The sequence below is a fragment of the Sminthopsis crassicaudata genome, chromosome X (genome assembly GCF_048593235.1).
Source record: "Sminthopsis crassicaudata isolate SCR6 chromosome X, ASM4859323v1, whole genome shotgun sequence".
In the NCBI taxonomy this organism is placed as follows: Eukaryota; Metazoa; Chordata; class Mammalia; order Dasyuromorphia; family Dasyuridae; genus Sminthopsis; species Sminthopsis crassicaudata.
This window is the reverse complement of record NC_133623.1, coordinates 75,699,046-75,716,948: the sequence shown is the minus strand read 5'-3', so window position 1 is coordinate 75,716,948 and position 17,903 is coordinate 75,699,046. Positions and strand designations below refer to the sequence as shown.

General features: G+C 35.3%; 1 long non-coding RNA gene across 24 annotated transcripts in view; it reads right to left on the bottom strand.

The window, feature by feature from the left end:
• The window catches only part of LOC141548841 (uncharacterized), a 163,041-nt gene that overhangs the window by 97,729 nt on the left and 47,409 nt on the right, over positions 1-17,903 (bottom strand). Inside the window, exon 12 of one of the 24 annotated variants that reach the window (XR_012484115.1) lies at positions 663-2,789. The exons of 22 other annotated variants lie outside the window; for them this stretch is intronic. This is a non-coding gene — a long non-coding RNA (uncharacterized LOC141548841). Of the gene's footprint in view, positions 1-662; positions 2,790-3,349; positions 3,369-17,903 lie in introns of those variants that run through there. One more of the 24 variants, XR_012484108.1, reaches the window with a different exon arrangement.

Below are 17,903 nucleotides of genomic sequence, written 5' to 3'. Positions count from 1 at the left end.
AACATTCAGTATGAGAATGGCTCTCCAGACTCTAAGATTCCCTTCTTCTAAGACCTTCCCGGCTATGAATTTCATGTCTTTGGGATGATATGACCACTTTCAGCTCTGGTCTTGGCTTTGTTAACATTCTAATGACTTGGACAATTTGTGTTTGTAGGCTCTGATCATCCCCTACTTTCTGTGGTCTAAGGCAGAGGTGACTAGAAATAAGGGTCTCTACCTAAGGATCCTAGAGAGTCATATATAGACTTGATTTTAAATGTAATGTTATCTATGTTTTACTGTGTTTTCACTGATTTTGTTTTGTAGTTCTCGATTTCATTTTAAGCTAGCTAGGGAAGCACTCAGGAGTTTTGTGGGCATGCCCAATGTTTGACATATTTGGCCTAAGGGCCCTCCCAGATCAGATAGTCTACCTTCTAGGGCCTCATCTAATTCCGGCGTTCTTGAATTCTATATATTGAAATCCTGTGTTCTAAGTACTCTTTCAGAACTGATACTTTGACTTCTATGACTACTCCTAGGTCTATCTTTTGAGCCCTGGCTACTCTCTCAGCTGATATTCTCCATTCTAAGCTTTCTGGTCTCACTTAAAGGCCCCTGGCCACCTTAGGACTGGAATTCTATGTCCTATGGCCACAACTGGCTATGATATTTCAGAATTTTTTTTCTTTTTCTATGATCTACTTATTTTTATTTTGATAAACTGAATATGAGTCTTGTCAACATAATGATTTAAAAGAGAAAATGCTATGCCTTTTAGATCCACTTACCACCTAGTTTCAATAATATCAATTCTGTCAAGTCTTTTCATTTTTTTTCCCTAAGTAAGGCAATGAATGTCCTTTGCCCTTTGACAATGTGACAGAGAATCAGAATTTTAATATGGATCATCATCACTATGCTGATATAAATTATACTGAAACATATGTTGCCTCTCACAATATATATTTTATTACTGTTTAAATTTACCTGCCCCACCCTATAGCTCAGAAACCTAAGTACATCAACAAAATTCCTTCTCAAAGATGTTATTGTATATACTCAGGATCATTTCAATTTTGCCAATCCATGTTCTAAGAGCTCTCCAAAGGTGTTAAGGGCACTCCTAGTTCTGACAGTGTGTTTTCTAAGGACCTTCCTAAATCTCATGTACTAAGCTTACTCCATGTGTCCTTCTGGCTCTGACATTCCCTTATCTCCTGCTACTCCAAAACTTGACATTCTATATACTTTGCTTCCTGGGAATTAGACAGTCTTGCTCTCACATTCTAATTCTCTCTTGCCTTTATGTTTTAGGATCTCTTCCATGATTGATGTTCTAGGTTCCAGGTTTCCAGTCAACCTTCTGGATTCTAAATTTCCTCTGAGCCCATTCATTTTGTGTTCTACATTCTTTCCCAGGCCTGATATTCTGACTTTCCTATCAATAATCTGTTTTGACATTTTGAGTCTAGACTGCCAGATTGCCCAAATTTCAGTTTTAGAATTCTATATTCAAAACTTTCTCCAACCTCCAGTTTACCTTTTCAAAGGTACATCCATTGTCAGACAGTCTATGTTCTTAGGTCCTCCTTCCTCTCATATTTTGGGGTATTTTAAATTCTAACTTATTAAGTTTTATATCTTAACAATACAATAATTTAAAATTCCAAATGATGTTGTTTTCAGATCTTGTACACTTACCTTATTTTTTCCAATAAATATTCTCCATTCACTGGCAATAGGAATGCTGATAACATCCTAACCAGGTCAAGGCAGTGCATAGAATTATTGTTTTTCAGGGCCGTTTGGTGGGGGTGGGAGTAGGGGTAAAGGCTATTAAAGGCACTGTATTGTCACCTTTCCTCTTTGAATATGAACCCCAAAACTGGGTTTTATTTCAGATGCCATCACTGTGCTACTAGGAATTAAACTGAAATAAATGTGCATCTCATACCATAAAGAGAACTTGTTGTTGCCTTTTAAATTTACCCGTGACTCCCAATATCTTGGACCCCTGAGCATATCAACAAAGCTCCTTCCCTGGGATGTTGTGTGTTCTCAGGTCCAATTCTAATCTGCTAACATGTGCTCTAAGAGTCCACCTTCCCAGCTTGGACACTCATTCCACTTGGTGACAGTTGCAAAGTGTCTCCTGGCTCTGATATTCCGAAGAGTACTACCTGCTCTAACATTAAGTTCCCGGTTCTAAACACCTCCCCCTTCCATATTCCAGACTGGAGACCCATTCCAGGTTAGGCACTTACTCTAAAATTGCTTCCAAGCTGAGACAGCCTCAGTGCCTTCCCAGATTAGATATTATAGCTTCTATTTAAACCTCCAACATTCAGACTGATAGCTACTATCCAAATGACGAATTTCTCTACTCTAAGCTTTATCCTGATGCCAGTATGTTCTCCTGAAAGGCCAAACACTGCATCTTCTAAAGACCCTCCCAGCTCTGACATTTTGGTTCTTCTCTTTTTTTTTTTGGATAATCAAGGGTTTTTTTCCCCTTTCATTTATTGGTTCAGTTTTATTACTTTAGGTACAAGTCTTAAAAATAAAATTATTTAAAATCCCAAATATTGTTCCACTTAAATCCTGTGAACTTACCTTATTTCTTTCAATAAATATTCCCCATTCATTAAGAATAACAGGAATAACAACAGCTGTCTTACCCTTCAAAGCACTGCATGGGATTACTTTTTTGTCAGGGTTTTTTCTTTTTCTTTCTTTCTTTTTTTTTTGGGGGGGGGGCAGATTAGCACAGTATGTTCATGGTTCCTCTTTGTGTGGTTCACGACCTGAGTTTTAATTCAGAGCATCACTATTGTGCTGATATAAATTATATTCAAATAAATGTTGCATCTCATGCCACGAAAGATACTTCATCATTTTAAAATCTTAATAGCTTGAAAAAAGCACTGAACCTTCCTTCCCATCAATGATGACATTGTGCTCTAAGGACCAACCCAGTTGAAATAATCTATGTCCTAAGAGCCCTCACAGGTTTTAAAGATGTTCCTCCTCCTGACATTGTGTTTTTAAGGCTTTCCTACTTTCTAAAAGTCAACCTGGCACTGATATTTAATGTTCCTCCTCTGATATTCTAGGGTATTTTTTTGTTTAGTTATTGGGCTTTATTATATTACTTATATGTCTTAATGGTAGAATTATTGAAAGTCACAAATGGTATGTACCTTTTAAACCTTTTTTATCCTGTGTACTTATCTTATTTTTTTTACAATCAATACTATTTCTTCATTTACAATGATAGTAATAATCTTAGCAGTCTTTCCCTATTTCTGCAAAGGATTACTCCCACCGCTTCCTTTCCTACATTTTTTGGGAAAAGTCAAAATAGGCTCTGTGTGGTTCAGGACCTAAGTTTTTCATTCAGGATATCATCATGTTGCATCTTATATCATAAGTAAACTTGATTTTAAATTTTACCCAACCCTCATAACATCTTAGCCACTGAGAACATTAAAAAACAAAAACAAAAACAAAAACAAAAACAAAAAAATCCCACTTCCTTTCCAGAAATGATAGTGTCTTCTAAGGCCCTTCCTAGCTCTGTCATTTTGCGGTTTTTAAGGTCATTGTTGGTTCTGACATTAAAGAGCTTTCCTGCCTCTGAGATTGCCTATTCCAAGTATCTCTGACATTCTCTTCTCTACAGTTACTTTCAAGCCTACATTCTGTGTGCTGTCACAATATAGAGGACAGTTTGTATTGTGCCTATGTCCTAAAGGCCCTACCACATGGGATATTCTAGGTTTAAGGCCACCCATCCAGCTTCTGACTTGAAATTGTCTCCAAGTTCAGACATTCGAAATTCAAGGTGCTTTCTGATATCTGATATTCTGACTTCTTTGTCAACTCCCAGATCTGCCACTCAGATCCTGCCATTCCAGCCCTGAAATTCTCTATTCTAAGTGCTATCTACCTTCCTATATATACTCTTGAAAGGCACTATCAAGTCCAGACAAGACCATCCTAGCCCTGCTATTTCTGTGTTCTAAGAACTCCCCCCCCTCTCTGAGAAGCTAGGTTTTTCTTTTCCTTTCTACTTCTAAAGGTCCTAGGGACCCTGCTAAGCCATGACATGTTATGTTCTGAGACCTATAACTGCTCTAAATCTGTAGTTTTTTTCTTTTCACTTAGATATTTATTTTTAACATGTCTTAGTAGTACAATGATTTAAAATCATAAATGGTTTTCCTTTTGAATTCTGTTTCCTTATTTTGTTTTTTTCTTCAAGAGATACACACCACTTGTTAACACTTATCAAGAGATACACACCACTTGTTAACTTGTTAACTTATCCCATTAAGGCACTGCACTGGAATTACTTCTTTTGTCAGGTTCTTTTCATTTCATTCCTTTGTCTGGACCTAGATTAGGTTTGTCTTTTGACTGTGTAGTTCCAAAAATGAATTTTAATTCAAAGTATCCCCCCATTTAACTGCTATAAATTACACTGAAGTATATATTGCATTTCATATTATACTTTGTTATTCTTTCTGTGTATGTCTCTGTAATATATATCTCTCTTTTCTACCCCAAACTGTGGCCCACTGAACATATTTAAAAGAACAAAAAAATTACAATCACAAAGAACTTCTTACCAGAAATTTTATGTATATGAAGAGCCCTCCCAGTTCTGACATTCTATGTTCTAAGGGTTCTGGCTCTGAGATCTTTGTTTTAAGAGTCCTAGTTTTGACATTCTCTTCTCTCCCAAACTCCCAAGTTTGACATACTGTGTGTTAAGGTCACAGTCAATAGGGTTATTTGTATTCTCAGATTTGTCCATGTTTCTCTGTGTTTTATGATTCCCCTCATATTTGATACCCCAGTTTGAGGGGTGCCAATTAGCACAGGCATTCTTAATTCTGAAGTTGCTACAAGCTTGGATATTGAATGAACCCTTCCAGAACTGATATAATGTCTTCCTCATCCACTAAAATTTCTGACATTTGGAGTTAAGACTATTCTCCAAATTTTGTTATTCTTTATTCTAAGCTTTCCTCTCAATTAATCTCCCTTGAAAGGAACATCCAAGCCAAGAAATTTTATATATTAAGTATTCTCCCAGCTCTAACATTTTAAATTCTAAGGTCCACACCTCTTATAAAATGTTAGTGTTCCTCTTTATTTCTTTTTCTTTTATTACACTGCATATTGGTGTTAGCAAAAAATTGATAGCATAAACAGTATCCTTTTAATAAAAACTCTTCAGGTAATAATGATAATGATAATCATATCTCTAGTAGTCCTACCTATGAGGAATCTATGAGGAATCATGTGTTTTGCTTTAATTTCTGGAGCCACATCTGGGGCAAGATTTTAAATTTATGTCTTTTAGCTCTGTGATCCGGGACTCAATTTTTAATTCAGATCACCAACATGATCTGATATAAATTATATGGAAATAAATAGTGCAATGCCTTAACCAACTGAGCACATAAAAATAATCTCTTCAAAAATTATACTACTCAGCACTAAAAATCTACTATAACCCTTCACACTTCCTCAGTTCTGACATTTTTCAAGGTTCCTCCCAAGTCAATCATTGAACATTCTATGCTCTGATAATCTTGGCTTTAGATGACATCCCATCTCTCACAGTCTTCTCTATGGGTACTTTCAGTGTACTATGGTACACTGGCTCAGATCATTTGTGCTCTCAGGCTTAGATCCTCTTCTATTTTCTGTGTTTTACTGTCCCTTCTGCCTCTCATATTACTGGTTCTAAGACTCATCCAGATCAGGCAGTCTGGTTTCCCAATTTCTTCTAAGCTCAGATATTCTGTATATTATACCCTCTCCCAGGTCTGATATTTTTAATCAATGTCTACTCCCAGACATTCAAGATCCAGACTACCTTCTTTGTTCTTAAATTCTCTATTCTATCTTCTCTCTCACCTCCAATATTCTCCCTTGAATAGTACCTTCCAACCAAGATGTTCTCTGTGCTAAGGTCTGTCCTAGTTTTGACAGTCTCTGTTCTAAAACCCAGCCCAGCTCTGTCATACTATTCTAAGCTCTGCCGTTCCCTATTCTACAGTCTCTCTCAGCTCTGACATTCTCTGCTCTTATGTCCCATCCTCCTGGGACTTGTTTTTTCTCTGATTACATTGAATGTTGAACTATCAAGACAGTAAGTGAAAATAAAAGTGGTTTCTCTCTGAAATGGAATGAACCTAACATTTTACAGTAGTCAATAAATACTCTCCATCCATTATCAATAGCAGTAATCTCAATAAGTAGTCTTAACTGATCAAGGAATCACTTTTTAAAAAAAAGTTGTTTTTGTTTTTTTGAGTTTCGTAAGAGAATAAGCATTTATATTGTGCCAATCATGTACCAGGCATTATGTTAACACTTTTACAAAAATTATTTCATTTGATCCTCAAAACAATTCTTTGAGGCAGATGCTATTATTATCCCTATTTTACAACTGAGAAAACTGAGTCAAAGTGAGGTTAAGTGATCTGCCAAGAATCACAGAGATAGTTAAGTGTGCTCTTAGGCATCTCCTACCTCTGATATTCCAGCTTCTAAAATCCCATCCATGATAGGCATTTTTCATTCTAAATTTCTTGGCAGTTCAAATACTGTATACCACATTCTGTTTTCTGCGCTGTTCATTCTCAGTTCTGCTCAATTGGCTCTAATAATTCTGTATTCTAAACTCTTCTCTAGCTACATTTTTCTTTCAATAACACTTAAAGGCCAAGACTAACAGCTCTGATAGCTTATGGTCAGAGGCAGTATCTATCCTAAAATTCCAGAATTTTCTTTTCATTTATGTATTTAATTTTATCTTATTAAACTGATTATACCTCAGCAATACAATGATTTAAAAAGAGAAGGGAAAGGAAAGGAATAATTATTTATATGGGGTCTATTACATACTAGGCACTGTGCTAGTATATGAAATATGTTATTTTTATCCTCACGACAACCCTATGATTTCAGTGCTGTTGTTACTGGCATTTTACAGTTGAAGAAACAAGAGATAGAGAGAGGCAAATGAATTCAGTGTATTCAAATGTATCAGAGTCACTACTCTCCTCCTGATTTAAATTATATGAAAATAAAATATCTATTTCAAACCACAAATATCTTTTGTTATTGAGTTATCTATTAGACTGTCTCTCTCCATGCCTCAGGCCACTGACTACATTACAAAATAATGCTGACGATTCTAAAGCACTGCCTAGCTCTGAAGATCTATGTTCTATGGTGCTCCCCTCACTTCTGACATTAGTTTTGCTTTTAAGGAGTCTCCTAGATCAAACACTCTATTCTGTGAGGGCTCCTAGGTCTTAAGTCCCTTGTGCTAAGATCCCATTAGCTCTAACACTCACTCTGTGTTCTCAGGCACTTCTTACTTCCCATCTTGCAGGTTTCAGGAACCATCTACCTTTTGTATTCTTTGTTCTAATTTTCCTCCAAGGTTAAACATTCTATGTACCTTAGACTCATAAGTCTGGCTTAAATGTTCATCCTGTGGTTCTGCTCAGCAAACTTTAATATTCTAACTTCTAATATTCTCCTACTCTAACATTCTTTCAAAAACACCTTTCAGATAAGACTTTCTATGTGCTAAGAAAACAGAAAAACCCTGCTTTCTATTATATAAGGCAAAGGTATCAAACATGTGGCATGAGGCCCACAGTATTTGAAGTGTAGTGAAATCAGATTAAAATGTAAATGTGGACATTTAAAACATATAAAAATGTAAATACTTAACAAAATAAAAATACAATAAGAAATAGATAACATTATATTTTAAAACTAATTCAATATGCAGCCCAAGGGGAGTCTTACATACAATTTTGTGGTTCTTGTTTCTAGGTGAGCGTAATACCACTTGTCTAAGGTACTACCTGCTCTAGAACTGTACGGTTTTCTTTTCATTTCTTTATTTCTTCTTGTCTTAATGAACTTTATATGTCTCAACAAGCCACTGACTTAAAAGTGAAAATATCATTTCTTTTAAATAAAATGGTGTTGTTTCTCCTTCATGCTCAAAGAGGACCAAAATTATACCATGGCGTTGGGGTCAATGTACAGTTTATCTGGCCATGGCTGATCAAATTAGTTTGAGCTTAGAAGGTAGGGCACAAACAGGAAGGAGCTATTTCTAAATGTGCATATCTCACATTTTGTTTTGCATTCCCACAATTCTGCTTTGCTCATAGAGCACAGAACTTTCTATTCCTCATACTGTATCACAATAAGGAAGTATAGAGATAGATAAGAAGTCCCTTTCTCTTTCTCTCTCTCTCCCTCTCCCCCCCCCTCCCTCTGTGTGTGTATGTATATATATTTTGCTGAGGCAATCGGGGTTAAATGACTTGATTTGATTCAGGGCTGGTGCTCTATCCACTGCACCACCTAGCTGCCCTGATAAGACCTGTATTTTAATCATTTCACCTTTCTGAGATAGTTAGGGAGCTGAGCTATAATTCACAGCAACACCATTGTGTTCATCTAAAGCATACTGAAAATAACTGCTGTAATTCTGACCATAAATAAACTATGTTATTTTTACTCTTATGTTCTCCATGAATATATTTATTGTCCATTGAGCACATAAAAATGAGGTCCTTCTCAACTGTGATCCTGTAAATGTGAAGGCCCATGGCAACTCTGAAAATCAGTGTTCTACATCCTCTCTCAGCTTGAACAGTGTATTCTTTTCAAACCATTTCTAAAGCTGACATTCAACATTCTATGTAATTTCTTAGTTCTGATAGGCTCTTTTTCAGTGCCCTCCCAGGTCTGACATTCTCTTCTCTGTGGCTATTCTCAAGCTTCCTAGTCTATATACTAAAGTGCTATCGTTTCTTACAAGAGTTTCAATTAAGCCACCTCTCTCCATGCCTTGGCACCCTCAGAAGTGGTTTCCAATTTTGAAAATCTAGGTCCTCTGGAAAGACTTCCATGAATTGATGCAAAGTGAATTGGAAATGTACTGTGTACAAAGTAACAGCAAATCAGCTGTAAAGGACAATACAATGATCCAAGGACTTATGGATAAAAAAATGCTGTCTATTTCCAGAGAAAAAGCTGATGGTGTCTGGAGAATGAAGCATACTTTTTTTAAGTTTTCTTTCACAACATGCCTATTATGGTAATGACTTACATGATTTGCATATGTATAACCTATATCAAACTGCTTGCATTCTCACAATGCAGGGAAGGAACAGGGGTGGGAAGAAAGGAAAGGAAAGAATCTGGAACTCAAAAAGTTTTAGAAATGAATGCTAAAAATTATTTTTACATGTAACAGGAAAAATAAAATACTAAATAAATTTTTTTAAATGAAAAAAGATTAGGGCAAGGTAACTCACAGGAAAATAAGGCTTACTTTGTCAGACATAAAAAAGAAAAACTAAGCTGTATGTTAGCTCTGTGGTTACATAATCCTCCCACACCAAAAGAAAAAAAAATCAAAATCTTACGTGCTCTCTTGTTCTGCTATCCTTTGTTCTAGGTGCCCTCTCACTCTCTCATTCTCTTCTCTGGTTTCATTCAAAATCCACAGTCTATGCAAGAAGGTCCCACTGGTTTGGATCATCTTTATTCTCTGGCTCTATCTCCCATTTATATCTTCTAAAGTAACTCCTCTCTCATATTCCAGGATCTAAGGCTCAAACCAGATCTGGCAGTCTGAATTCTAAATTTAATCCAAGTTCAGATTTTTTCACATGCCTTCTCTGGCTGATATTCTGCCTTCAGTGGCCATTTGTGACATTCTGTCTAATTCTTGTTCCAAAATTCTTTTATGCTATCTTCTCATCACTTTCTGCCATGACACTTTGTGTGCTAAGGACTCTAACAATCTTAGTATATTCTATGCCCCACCTGGCTCCAAAATTCTAGGCTTTTCCCTCCATCTTTTTTATTTTTGCTGGTTTAAGTAGACTACAAATGTATGTTAGCAATGCGATTCAAAAAAAGAATATCTTTTTAACACAATGTCCTTGAAAAGTTATTTTAGGCAAAAAATGCTCGCTATTCATTACTGATAGCAATCTTAAGTCATCAAGAATCTGCATGGAATGAAATTGATGACCATTTTTTAGAATTTTACTTTTTCAATCATGCACTTATACCCTTCCAGCTCTCCTATTCTATACTCTAAACTGTCTTCCACCTGGAATATCTCTCTTGAATGGCACACTTCCCAACCAAGACTTTTCATGTACCAAGGACTTGTATTCTCTGATAGCTTATATTCCAAGGACAAATATTCCTGTGACATATTCTATTCTTTTATTGGTTTATTTTCTCTTCTTGCACTATCCATGAATTTTAGTAATAAAGTAACAGCACAAATGGTCTCCCTTTGAAATGCATTATATTTCATATTCATGTATTTCATGGAGAGGGTGTAGGTAAGGGGAGAGAGAGAAAAATTTGAAACACAAAATCTTACAAAAATGAATGTTGAAAACTACCTTTACATGTATTTGGAAAAATAAAATAACTACTGAGGAAAAAAAAAAAAAAGAAATGCACTGTACTTAGTACCTTACAGCAATCAATCAATCCTCTCTATCCATTTCCAATAATAGTAATAGTAATAGTAATTTGATCTGATCAAGGCTCCATAAGGAGTCATTTGTTTAGTAAGGAGGTTTGTTTTGAAATTTTGTAAGCCATTTGAGATATTTATCTTAAATCTATACTTTTACTGTTGTGAAACATGATATGAGTTTTAATTCAGACAATTGCCATATTCTTTATATAAATTAAAAGGAAATAAACCTTATATTCCAAGTAACAAATATCCTTTTGGTTCTAGGGTTTCAGTGAACCTATTTTTTTCCCCATGCAATTGCATCCTGAGGAAAAAAATCCCCAACTTCTCAAGGATGATAACAGAGTTCTGCTTCTCCTACTGGTTCTGAAAATCTAAGTTCCCTGGACCCTCCTACATCAGCTATTTTAGTATTCTATGAACTGCCTTTTAAATGTACTATTCTTCAAAGGTTATTATAGTCAATAAATACCTAAAGTCGTTATCAATAACAGTATTAAGTAATCAAGGAAATGCATTGAATAAAAGTGTTGACTAATTTTTTTATTGTTTTTCTTTTTCTTTTCTTTCTTTTTTTTTTTTTTTTATTGTGCTCTTCTTCATTGTTAGGTCTAATATTCTGTTATTTGAGCTCTTTTCTATCTGGAACATCCTCTCTTGAATGGTACCACCCAACCAAGAATTTCTATGTATTAAATTAGAGGCAACAAGGTGGCTCTATGGGTCTGGAGATGAGGAGATTTGAGTTCAGTTATAGGCTCAGATCCGAACAGTCACTTGATCTATGTTTGCCTTAATCCACTGGAAAAAGAAATGATGAGCCACTCTAGGATCTTTGCCAAGAAAATCTCATGGATAATATTAGTGTATTAGAGTCCATGGGGCTACAAAGAGTTAGACAAGACTGAATAACAACCAATAAATGCAGCTTTTGAACTAACAAATATACTTCATTACTCAAATTTCAATTAACCTGTCTCTCTTCATTCCTTGGTGCCCTAAGAGTATGAAATAACCCATGTTTTCAAGGATGCCACTGACAATTCTGTCTTCCTACCTCTAATGAGAGTATTCTAAGCTCTTTTCTCCTTGGAAAATTCTCCCTTAAATGGCACCTTCCAACAATGCCTTTCTATATGCTGAAGGTTCTCATAGCCCTAACAATGTGTTCCAAAGGCAAGTCCTCATATGATATTCTAGCCATCTGTTGGGTTAGTTTTCTCTCATTGCTTTATTCATGGGTCTGAGTTATAAAATTAAATAGCCTTTCTTTGAAGTACTTAAAAGTTTATAGTACATACTAAGTATTTTCCATCATGTCCCCCAAAAGGAAATCGATAATAGCCTTATTTGATCAGGATACTATAAAGAATAAAGTGTCTTGTTAGGGAGTGTTTTATTTCGTGAAGCCATATAAAGTATTAGATTATAAACATATACCTTTGGTTCTATGATCTTGGACTTGATTTTAAATTATGGCACTCACTTCTCTCTTGATATAACTTATTTGGACATAAATATAAGCATATCAAGCCTCTAATTTCATTTGGTAGTAGGGTTTCAAATATCCTGTCCCTCTCTATGTTTTGGTATAAGACTTACTAACTCTAATAATCTAGATTATTAGATTATTAACCTAGGTTCTTTCACGCCTTCTAGCTCTGTTCTTACAGAAGACAGTCATACCAGAAATTCATGGTCTATGTGCCCTCTAGCTCTGACACTGCTTATTCTAAATGTCCTTCCAGCTCTCATATTCTCTTCTCTATGGAAACTCTCAGGTTCCACACTCTTAGCAGTAAGGTCCTACTGGCTCAGAATACTTTTTGTTCTATGGCTCTGTCCAACTATCACTTTCTATGTTCTAAAGTCTCTCCCATTTCTCGTTCTAGGTTCTAGACTCATCACAATTTGATAGTCCTGAAGTGGAAAAGCACCCCAAATGGGACCGTGAGAAATATAATCTTGAATCTTTGTAGTTAGTTTATTATTAGTTCTTCACTCCCTACTGCAGATGGTATTCTTATACCCCTAGATGTGCTGTCCTGAAAGACCTGAATCCTTGACAACCTGATAAGCTTAAAGAAATACTCCTTGCTGCTGCCTGAGAATGACCCCCTTGGAGTGATAACTTTTTTTGCCTCCTGTTTAGAATCAAAAGTCCTTTATTATGACAAATGTGTCAAGAAACATTTTGATGTCTCTCTTCTTTCTATAAATATGTGGCCCTGAGACCACTCATTTGCTGACTCCCCTGTTCTGGTGGGGTGCAGCCGCTAGCTAGCAATAAACACTCTTAAATTTTCCTTATTTTGGCTGCCCTGTTTTTGTCTTGCCTGGATACTTCAGTCCTGATTCAGTATTTTCCTGGAATATTCTCCACGAATGGTATCTCCCATTTCAGACTACCTATGTGCTAAGGATTGTCCTAGTTCTGACATACTTTGTTTTAAAGGCAAATACTCCTATGAATTCTATCCATTTCATAGGTTACTTTTCCTTTACTGAATTGCCCATATATTAAGTTAGGATAGTGAATAATTACTATCAATCACTTCCCAATAACAGGATATTGAGAGCAGTCTTATCTGTCACTGATATTCTTTGTTTTAGGTACCCTCCTGGATCTCACTTTTTCTCCTTTCTGGCTAGTCTCGTGATCTATGTCCTATATACTGCTGCCTCCTGGCTCACACTATTTTTCATTCACTGGCTCTGTCCATCTCATAACATTTTTCTTCCAAAGTCCCTCCTAACTTTGATAGTTCAGGTTTAGAGCTCATCTAGATCCAATAGTTTATCCTCTAATTTTTTTTTCTAGTTCTAACTAGAGAAAAGAGAATACTTTCAGATTCTACCCATTTATCAATTTGATTACTTTTTTACTTACTGCATTGTCTATAGTAACAAAGTAACAGTATAAATGGCTTCACTTTGGCATACCTTACACTTGAAACCTTATGGTAATGAGTATTACTAATTAATTCCCAATATCAGGAGTATCAATAAAAGTCTAACCTGATCATTATGTTTCTAGGAATTATTTATCTTGGGGAATTGTCTTTATTTCTTGGAGGCATATAAAGTAGTAGGTTATATACTTATTCATTTGGCTACTTTATGTTTGGAGACCTGAGTTTTAATTCAAACAATTACCACTCTCTTTATATAATTTTTTTTCTTTTTTGTGAGGCAATTAGGGTTAAATGACTTGTCCCGGGTCCCACAGTTAGAAAGGGTTAAATGTCTGAGGCCAGATTTGAACTTAGGATCTCCTGACTCCAAGACGAGTGCTCTATTCACTACACCATCTAGCTTCCCCTTCCTTATAGAAATTATCAGGTACTAAAGGTAGCATCTCAAGCCATAAATATCTTTTCCTCCTAGAGTTTCAATTAACCTGTCTCTCTCCATGCTTTAGTGACCTAAAAACATAAGAAATCCATCTTCTAAAGTTTAAGTTAGTTTAAAGTTCTAAGGCACCTTCCAGCTCTGAAAATATTAGTTTTATCTATATAGGCAGCTAGGTGGCACTGCAGTAAATAGTGTACCAGTCAAGGAATTAAATAAGATCCAAGTTCCTGTGTGAAAATTTGACCTCAAATAGTGACCTTGTGCAAGTCACTTGTATGCCTTAATTTTGTCATCTGTAAAATAAACCGAAGAAGGAAATGGCAAACTACTCCAGTGTCTCCACCAAGAAAACTCCAAATAGGGCCACAAAGAGTTGAACACAATAGAAATGACTGAACAACAACAAATACAGGTTCTGAAAATAGAGGTTCTATCATGTTAGCTCTGAAAATCAACGTTCTATAGCCCCTCTTACCTCTGTAAGACTCCTCTATATCATGCAGTTAGCATACATAATGTATATACCTTTTTAAAAGCAATGTACTTCGATGGTTATTAGTGGTAACTACTCCCTAGTCATTATCAATATTATATGAAGTAATCAAGGATCTGCAAGGTTCAGATTGATAACCAATTTTTTTTTCTAGTTTTACATGGTGTAGTTCTGGCCTCTCAGCTCCAATGGTATGTAATCTCTGTTCTACCTGAAATATTCTGCCTTTAATGGCACCTCCAAATGCCCAGCCTTTCTATGTGCTAAGGAACTTCATAGTTCAGACACTATTATGTTCTAAGGGCAAACCATTCTATATTATTTTATCCATTAATCGATTTGATTATTTTTCTTTTACTGCACTGACCATGGGACTTAGTCATAAAGTGACATAACAGCCTTAGTTTGAAGTTCCCCTGTCATTGATGCTTTATGGTGTAGCTTAAATATTTTTGATCCATTTCTAGTCATAGAAATATCACTTTTAAGTCCAACCTGAGAAAGGCACTATAAGAAATCACTTGTTGTATTAGAAGATTGTTTTTGTTTCTTAGAAATATAAAAGGCCCTTGATAATAAATTTATAAATTTGTGTGGTCTGGTACCTGAGTTTTAATTTAGAAAATTATCACTCTCTCAATATAATTGTGTGGAAATAAAGGTAGCATTTCAAGTCACAAGTATCATTTCAACCAAGGATTTCAGTTAACCTATATCTTTTCATGTCTTTTCCATTTGAGAAGATGAAATAATACACATTTTCAAGAATGTCACTGAAAATTCTAAGGCCCTTTCCAGCTCTGACAATCTAGGTTCTCTCACTTCTTAGCTCTGTTCTTTCTGAACAGTTCCAAACAAAGAAATTCAATATTCTGTGTGTTCTCCTGCTCTAATATCCCTAGTTGTAGATGCCCTCCCAATTTTAACATTCTCTTTTCTATGGCTACTCTTAGAATACCTATTCTACATATTAAGGCCACACTGGCCCAAACTACTTTTGTTCTATGGCCAAATCTTTCTCCCATGCTTTGAAACTCCGTCCTACCTTTCATATTCTAACTTCTAAGGTTCATCTAGATCCTGCATTCTTTCATGAGCCATTAATAATAGTCTTAAGTAATCAAGGAACTGAAAGAAGCAAAAATGATGACCATTGTGGGGTGGGAGGTAGAGAAGAGGATTTTTTTTCTTATTTATTTATTTGTTTGTTTATTTGTTGAGGCAATTGGGATTAAGTGACTTGCCCAGGGTCACACAGCTAGAAAGTGTTAAGTGTCTTGAGACCAGAGTTGAACTCAGGTCCTCCTGATTTCAGGGGTGGTGCGCTATCCACCGCGAAACCTAATTGCCCCAAGAATTCTTTTCTTACTTTTATATCACCTAGTCCTGTCCTGACAAATCTAAGTCTTTACTCTAGGCTCTTATTTATACCTGAAGAATTCTCCCTTGAATGACAACCCAATCAAGCTTTTCTATGTGCTCGGACACTTTATGTTCTAAAAGCAGACCTTCCTATGACAGTTGTACATTCATCAGTTTGTTTCTTTTTCTCTTATTGCACTACCTGTGCCTTATAAGGCAAGAGCACAATTTTTCTTTGTTTCAAAGAGTAAGAACCTTGTACTGAGTCTATCCTCTTGATCCATTCTGAATAAAAGGAATATGTGATCAATACAAAGAGTGACTTGTGTTGATGGATTGTTTTTACTTTTTAAAGTTATATAAGACTCTTTTTGACAGACTTCTCTTTTTAATTGTGTGGTCTAATACCTGAATTTTAATTCAGACAATCATATTTTCCAGGTATATACTATATATAGAAATAATGGTAGCATTTCCAGCCACAAATAATTTTTTTTACTTGACCTTTAAGTAGGAAATAACTCATTTTTATCAAGGATGACACATAATGATTTATGGCCCACAATGCCTCTGAAAATCTAAGTTTTATCCCTTCTCTTCCCTCAAATTTCACACCTCTGTGAGATCAGACATTCAACATTCCAGGCGCTCCATTGTAAATGTATCATACTTCAAAAGTTATTGTGAACAATAACGACCCCTATTCATTACCAACAGCAGTGCTGAACAATCAAGGATCAGCAAAGAATCAAATTGATGATCATTTTTCTCATTCGTTTTAATATTGTGTAGTTCTGAACTTCAAACTCTCTTATATTTGGAAAATTGTCTAAGGGATAGCATCTTCCAACCAAGCCTTTCTATGTGGTGAGGAATCTTGCATCTCTGACATATTAATTTCTAAATGCTATTTATTTTTTCTTACAGCCCATTTAAGTCTTAGAAATGGTCTCTTTTGAAAAGGCTTGTACTTAAAACACTAAGGTGTTTTAATTTAAGGAATATCAATAGATGTCTAACTTAATCAGCATTACACTACAAGGAATCACTTGTCTTGAGGAATCATTTTTATTCCTTAGAGGTACATATAATACTTGATTATAAACTTATGCCTTTGGCTGTGTGATTGGGGACCAAAGTTTTAATTCAGACAATCACTACTCTCTTGAAAGAAATTACATCTTTACATGCCTTGGTGTCCTGAGAACATAAAAAAAAAATCCATCTTCTGAAAGACGCTATTGAGAATTCTAAAGGCAACTTCCAGGTCAGAAAATATAAGTTCTATAGTACCTTATAGCTCTGTACTTGTGAAACTCTCTCATACCAGAAATTCCACATTCTATGTGCTTTTATTTTGTGGAGCCATATAAAGTACTGATATCCTTTGTTCTTCATACCTTTACAATGTGAGAACATTTTCTCCTCTGGTTATTCTCATGACCCATTTTTTTTTTTAATACTTGTACCCACCCACTCCAACTATTTTTTATGCTTCATTCTGTTCTTTCAACTTTTTTTCCCCCAAAGCCTCTCCAAATGACTGATATGCCATGATTAGGATTAATCCAGATCCAAAAGTCAGCCCTCTGAATTTTGTCCAGCTCTAACTTGAATTAAGCTTTCCATGTGTGACCTTTCAAATACAACCTTTTTCAAAAATTTTAAATGTAATAAATATTTCTAAGTCAATGCCAACAGCAGCCTTAATTAATCAAGGAAATGAAAGGAATCAAATTGATGGCCAAATATTTATATGGTGGCTTACTGTCCTCACTTTGAAATACTTAAATACAAATACTTGAAATACTTAAAACTTTAGGTTAGGAATCAATATTCTTGATCCATTCCTAGGAATATCAATAAAAATCCAACCTAATCAGGTTGGACAGGTTTAGGACAAGAAATAAATTGTCATCACAAAACATTGTTTTTACTTCTTAAAAACATATAAAGCTGTTGATAATAAACTTATATGTTGGATGTGTTGTCTGATATCTGAATTACAAGTCAGATAATCACCACTCTCCTAATTGTATTATGTGGAAATAATGGCAGAATTTCAAGACACAAATACAAATATAAAATAAATTTCTTACTAGAGTTTCAATTAACCTATCTCTCTTCAAGTCTCGTTGTTTTGAG